We start from the raw sequence: 5,551 nt of genomic DNA on the forward strand, positions 1-5,551 counted from the left end.
TCATGTTTAATAACAATAGACATAATAATATTAAAGAATAAAAAATATGTTGAATGATGAAATAGAATTAAATGTAAGAAAGTGCGTAAATGAAGATAAATAATTTGAAAAGTTAGACCAGCTTTACAAAATTATACTACTTGTCAATTCATAAACGCATAAAAGATGGTCCCAATATTATATATAAAAGAGTATAGAATGGTGCATTAAGTCCACCATTACAACTAAGAATACACAGTCAAAAGTGGATATCCAAATCAAAATTCCCACTTTACAGTATTCAACCCACCATAATAATTTCCAAAGAGAAAAATGAAATCCTTTGGGTGCACGTAAGACCAAGTGGGGAAGTGGGGAGAGATTGATAGTTTAGTGCAAAGGTCTAAAGTAGAGAAAAGAGAAACAAAATAATTAGGCTAGTTAATGAAGGAGAGGAATTTATATCTTGTCCAAATTAATGCTATATACACGCACAACAAATATCCACATTACTATCACCATATGTAGACTAAATACCAGACTATATAAGATCTTTTTCTTCCCTTTCTAGGGAGGAGAGAAATATCTCAACCAACTAAAGTAAAGAATAAATGTAAACTATAAAAACAATGTTTTGCGATGACAAGACTATGGAAGATCTTTACCTTCCCTTCCTTTTGTCAAAGATGCAGGAGTAGGAAAGGAGACAGACAAAGCAATTAAGCTATGGTAAAGAATATGGGGCGCTCTTGGTTCGAGAAGAAATTGACTGAAAGATTACGTTATTAGGCTAGACCTACCTTCAATAGTGGAGTGGAGATTCCCGCGTTTGTCCCGACTCCTCCACAAAGCGGAAAAGCAGAGCATTGGGGGGTCATTAATTGAGGGCACGGTGGGTTGAGATCGATGAATGTGGAGGATAACCGTTGACTCGTGGCAGAGCAGGAGCAGCAGTGGCCCACTGTGTGTGTGTTTTGACTGATAAAATTTAATCTCCTGCCCAGCGTACCCTTCGCCGCCTCACCGGCTCTTTGTCGCCATTGAGGCCGTCGCTTTTGCTTTAGGTAATGCGTTGATTTGGATTAGCATGTGTTTGCGTTTGTTGTCCGTGCCTCTGCCGCTGCCACTGCCACTGTCTGCACTTTCAACCCATTTGCCTCGGCTGCCGAAAAAGAGGAAAAAAGAGGTCCGTCACTTTTTAAAATAGTTTACAATACATTTGGGGAAAGAGATTGCGCTGCACGCGCTCGGCGTTGACTTGAGGAGGCCTTAGATTATTATAATCTATCACCTCTATTCAATAACTGCAACTGGGCATGTCATCCGTTTGTTTACGGAAGTGGATAGAAATCCTTTGTTCGTTCGCTTCGAGAGGGTGCAAGGAGGAAGCAGTGGGATTTATATGCGTTTTGGGCTCGCGGGAGCTTCGGATTATGTAATCCCAAATGCCCATTTGGGGTATTCCAGTTACATGCCTTGTTGGCTTTTTTCAAACATTTGCCAGGCATCCAATTTGAGATTACGGTTTGTTTTTCCTAGTTTTGTGTGGGGAGAATGGTTGCCTGGGTGTTTTGGTGGTCCATATGGGTATCCTTGTTTTATTTTCCTTTGTTGTTGTACGCCGGGGCATTGGAGTGCGATGGTGATGAGCGGACGGCATTGCTTGAATTCAAGAGACAGGTGAACAACTCTTTGAACTGGCAGGGGAATTTGTGCAAATGGGAGGGAGTGGAATGTGGGGATGGGAACAGAGTAACGAAACTGAAGCTGCAGCAGAAAGGACTTAAAGGGGTTGTTTCCAGGTCTCTGGGATGCCTGCAGAATCTCAAAGAACTCAATCTCTCCTTCAATTTACTGTATGAAGATGCCCCTCCAGAATTGTTCCAGTTGCAACACATGGAAGTGCTGGATCTGAGTTTCAACAATTTGTCGGGTTTTATATCGATTCCCGCATCAGAAGGTTTGGCAAACATCAGAACCCTCAACATCTCAAGCAATTTCTTTCGAGGTGAGCTCCCTAACTTTGGGACTGCTTCTAGTTTGATTGCTCTCAATGTAAGCAATAATTCTTTCACTGGTCCTATTCCTACCACCGTTTGCAAGAATTCAAGTTCAGTGCAGATTCTAGATTTTTCTATGAACAAGTTTAGTGGCCATCTGAGTGAAGGCTTGGGAGTTTGTCAGGCTTTGGAGGAGTTCAATGCAGGATTCAACTACCTTAGTGGATCTCTTCCAAATGATACCTACAGTCTCTCATCTTTAAGACGGTTGCTCCTGCCTAGCAACAAGTTTTCTGGATCTATAGATGCAAGAGTCGAAAATCTGTCAAATATCGTCATCCTTTCACTAGAGAGTAATAAATTTTCTGGTGACCTTCCAAAGGAGCTTGGCAAGCTTGAGAAACTGGAGCAACTGCTTCTTGCCAGTAACAGGTTTTCTGGGTATCTCCCTGCTTTGTCCGCCTGTAACAAGTTGCAAGTTCTCAATTTAAAGAATAATTCTTTTACTGGGAACATTAATCTGGACTTCACGAAATTGCCTGACCTTATTTCACTGGATCTAGCCAGCAATACACTAAACGGTACTATCCCTACATCATTATCCAACTGCAAATCAATAAAGACCGTAAGTCTAGCAAAAAACAGACTTCATGGTGAAATTCCTCAAGGCCTGGGATCTCTGCAAGTTCTTGCATTTATCTCCCTTTCAAATAACAGCTTAGAAAATGTATCCTCTGCATTACATGTCTTACAAGGTTGTCCAAACCTCACAACTTTAATTCTTTCCAAGAACTTTCATGGAGGGCTAATTCCACATGATATTAATGGTTTTCAAAAGCTCAGAATTTTGGCTCTTGGAAATTGTGGCCTTAGAGGTCAGGTTCCCAATTGGCTTCAGAACTGCAAGTCTTTACAGGTGCTTGATCTCTCATGGAATAGCTTTACTGGAAGTCTGCCTCCTTGGTTGGGTAACTTCGATTTTCTGTTTTATTTGGATATGTCGAACAATTCTTTCTCGGGTGAGATGCCTGTGAATCTTACACAATTGAAGAGCCTCACATCATTGCAAAACTCCACAGCAGCTGATCGAACTTTTCTCGATCTTCCTCTTTTTATAAAGCACAATCAGAATGCAAGTGGATTGCAGTACAACCACGTTTCAAGTTTCCCTCCGGCATTGTATTTGAGCAAAAACCAGCTAAATGGCACCATATGGCCGCAGTTTGGAGAGATGAAATATCTTCATATTCTAGACTTGAGCAGAAACAATTTAACTGGATATATTCCCGATACACTCTCCAATATGATAAACTTGGAGAACTTAGATCTGTCTGATAATGATCTCACTGGAAGCATACCATTATCTTTGAAGGCACTGACCTTTTTGGCTAAATTCAATGTGGCTGACAATCATTTGACAGGATCAATTCCAAGTGGCGGTCAATTCTTCAGCTTCCCTATTAGTAGCTTTGAAGGGAACAAAGGTTTATGTGGTTTGCCTCTTGAATCTTGTAACAACAAAACCCTTAAATTGACAAATGTTCAAAATAGTCCGGTTAGGAATAGGCTGCAGAGGAACACCATTCTGGGGATAACTATTGGTGTTGTAGTTGGGATTGCCATACTTCTGTCTGCAATAATCTGCAGCTTATCAAGGAGACGGATTGAGATTCAGGAATTTGAGAATGATGCAGAATTTGGGATGCCTGAAAGATTATCTGAAACAGTTGGATCATCCCTGGTAATTCTATTTAAAAACCAGTCTAATAAGGAGCTTACAGTTGCAGATCTCTTAAAAGCAACAAACAATTTTGATCAGGCGAACATCATTGGGTGTGGAGGCTTTGGATTGGTATATAGAGCCATTCTGGCAGATGACACAAAAGTTGCAATAAAAAAGTTGACTGGAGACTGTCTACAGATTGAAAGAGAATTTACGGCAGAAGTGGAAGCTTTGTCGAGAGCCCAGCACAAGAATCTGGTCTCCTTGCAAGGGTATTGCTTATATGGGAATGACCGGTTGCTGATTTACTCTTACTTGGAAAATGGAAGCTTGGATTATTGGTTACATGAAAGGGCAGATGGAGGTGCGGTGCTGGACTGGGATAATAGGCTTAAGATAGCTCTAGGAGCAGGCAGGGGTTTGGCATATTTGCATAGGGTATGTGAACCTCATATAGTGCATCGGGATATAAAGTCGAGCAATATTCTATTAAATGATAAATTTGAAGCCCATTTAGCAGATTTTGGTCTATCAAGGCTTATTTTGCCATATGATACACATGTCACCACAGAACTTGTGGGAACACTTGGATATATTCCACCCGAATATGGACAGACCTGGATAGCCACTCTTAGAGGTGATGTGTACAGCTTTGGGGTTGTGATTCTGGAGCTTCTTACTGGAAAGAGGCCTGTTGATGTCTGCAAACCAAAGGTATGCAGGGAATTAGTGGCATGGGTAAAACAAATGAGGGCTGATGGTAGAGAGGAAGAAATCTTTGATCCCATTTTATGTGGTAAGGGAAATGAAGATCAAATGTTGCTAGTACTCAATGTTGCATGCATATGCACAGATCAAAATCCTTTAAAAAGGCCTACCATTCAAGAAGTAGTTTTGTGGCTTGAAAATGTAGGCATTCATTCCCAACAATTGAAATAGGGTTTTCCTCTGTTGATAATAAATGCTGCTTTTTGGGTGCTTCTAATTATGCTTACTTTCCTGTCTGACCTCTGTAAATATACAGTTGCATTGTTTTGCTTTTTATCCAAGAATGTGGGTTATGGAGTCAAAAGATTTTCCATATTCTAAAATGTCCCTTGCATATAGGTGGGTGAGAAAAAGCTAGGTTTATTTTGTGACATTCAAATTATATTCTGTTACGAGCTAATTACACACAGAAAAAAGCAGGTGCTCCTTCCTTATCGAGGGAGCCATTCTTCCCAGTTTTTTGTACAAAGGGAGATGTTCTCTTCGTATAGCTATGTCCTAAAGCAATTTGTAATGTATGACCACACATTTCAATAAAATTAATCTGAAGCCTCAACAAAGCAGATTTCCTAGATGCAATATTTAGAGCAATGTTCAAGAGAGCAGTCTGAAATAATTAATGTCTGCATATCTGTCATTATTTGCATCGAAATTGGAATTTAAAGTGCAACTGATATTGTTTACCGTCAGGTAAATGTTCATCTGCACTAAAACTGGATTTTTTCAGTTGAAAAATGTATGAACATTCACAAGAATGTTATTGATTGTTATTACCTATTGTCATGAGTTCTAACCAAATTCACATTCACAAGAATGTTATTGATTGTTATTACCTATTGTCATGAGTTCTAACCAAATTCAAAAGTTTTATTTCTCTAGTAACCTACCAGAGACTCACACCGTGTCCTGTATGGAAAGTCGCATGTTTTTTCTGTAGATTTGTCCACCAAACAAAACTTGTAGACCCTAGTTAAAACCTTGATTCCTTGTGCTTCTGTGTCAGTTTTCTTTTCAGTGTTTGAGATCTCACCATCGTGAATTGATAATTGAGTGCCTGATATGGATTCATATTTGCCCCTGT

General features: G+C 39.8%; 1 pseudogene across 1 annotated transcript; it reads left to right on the forward strand.

Annotated features, from left to right (window-relative positions):
- The first annotated feature begins 876 nt into the window (after nt 1-876).
- On the forward strand, nt 877-5,049 carry LOC149543018 (phytosulfokine receptor 1 pseudogene; annotated as a pseudogene). The gene has a single exon (XR_016355583.1). The product of XR_016355583.1 is annotated as a phytosulfokine receptor 1 pseudogene (transcript).
- The last annotated feature ends 502 nt before the right edge of the window (nt 5,050-5,551 follow it).

This window comes from Cupressus sempervirens, chromosome 8, assembly GCF_028749045.1.
Source record: "Cupressus sempervirens isolate cs-2001-9-10 chromosome 8, ASM2874904v1, whole genome shotgun sequence".
Lineage (NCBI taxonomy): Eukaryota > Viridiplantae > Streptophyta > Pinopsida > Cupressales > Cupressaceae > Cupressus > Cupressus sempervirens.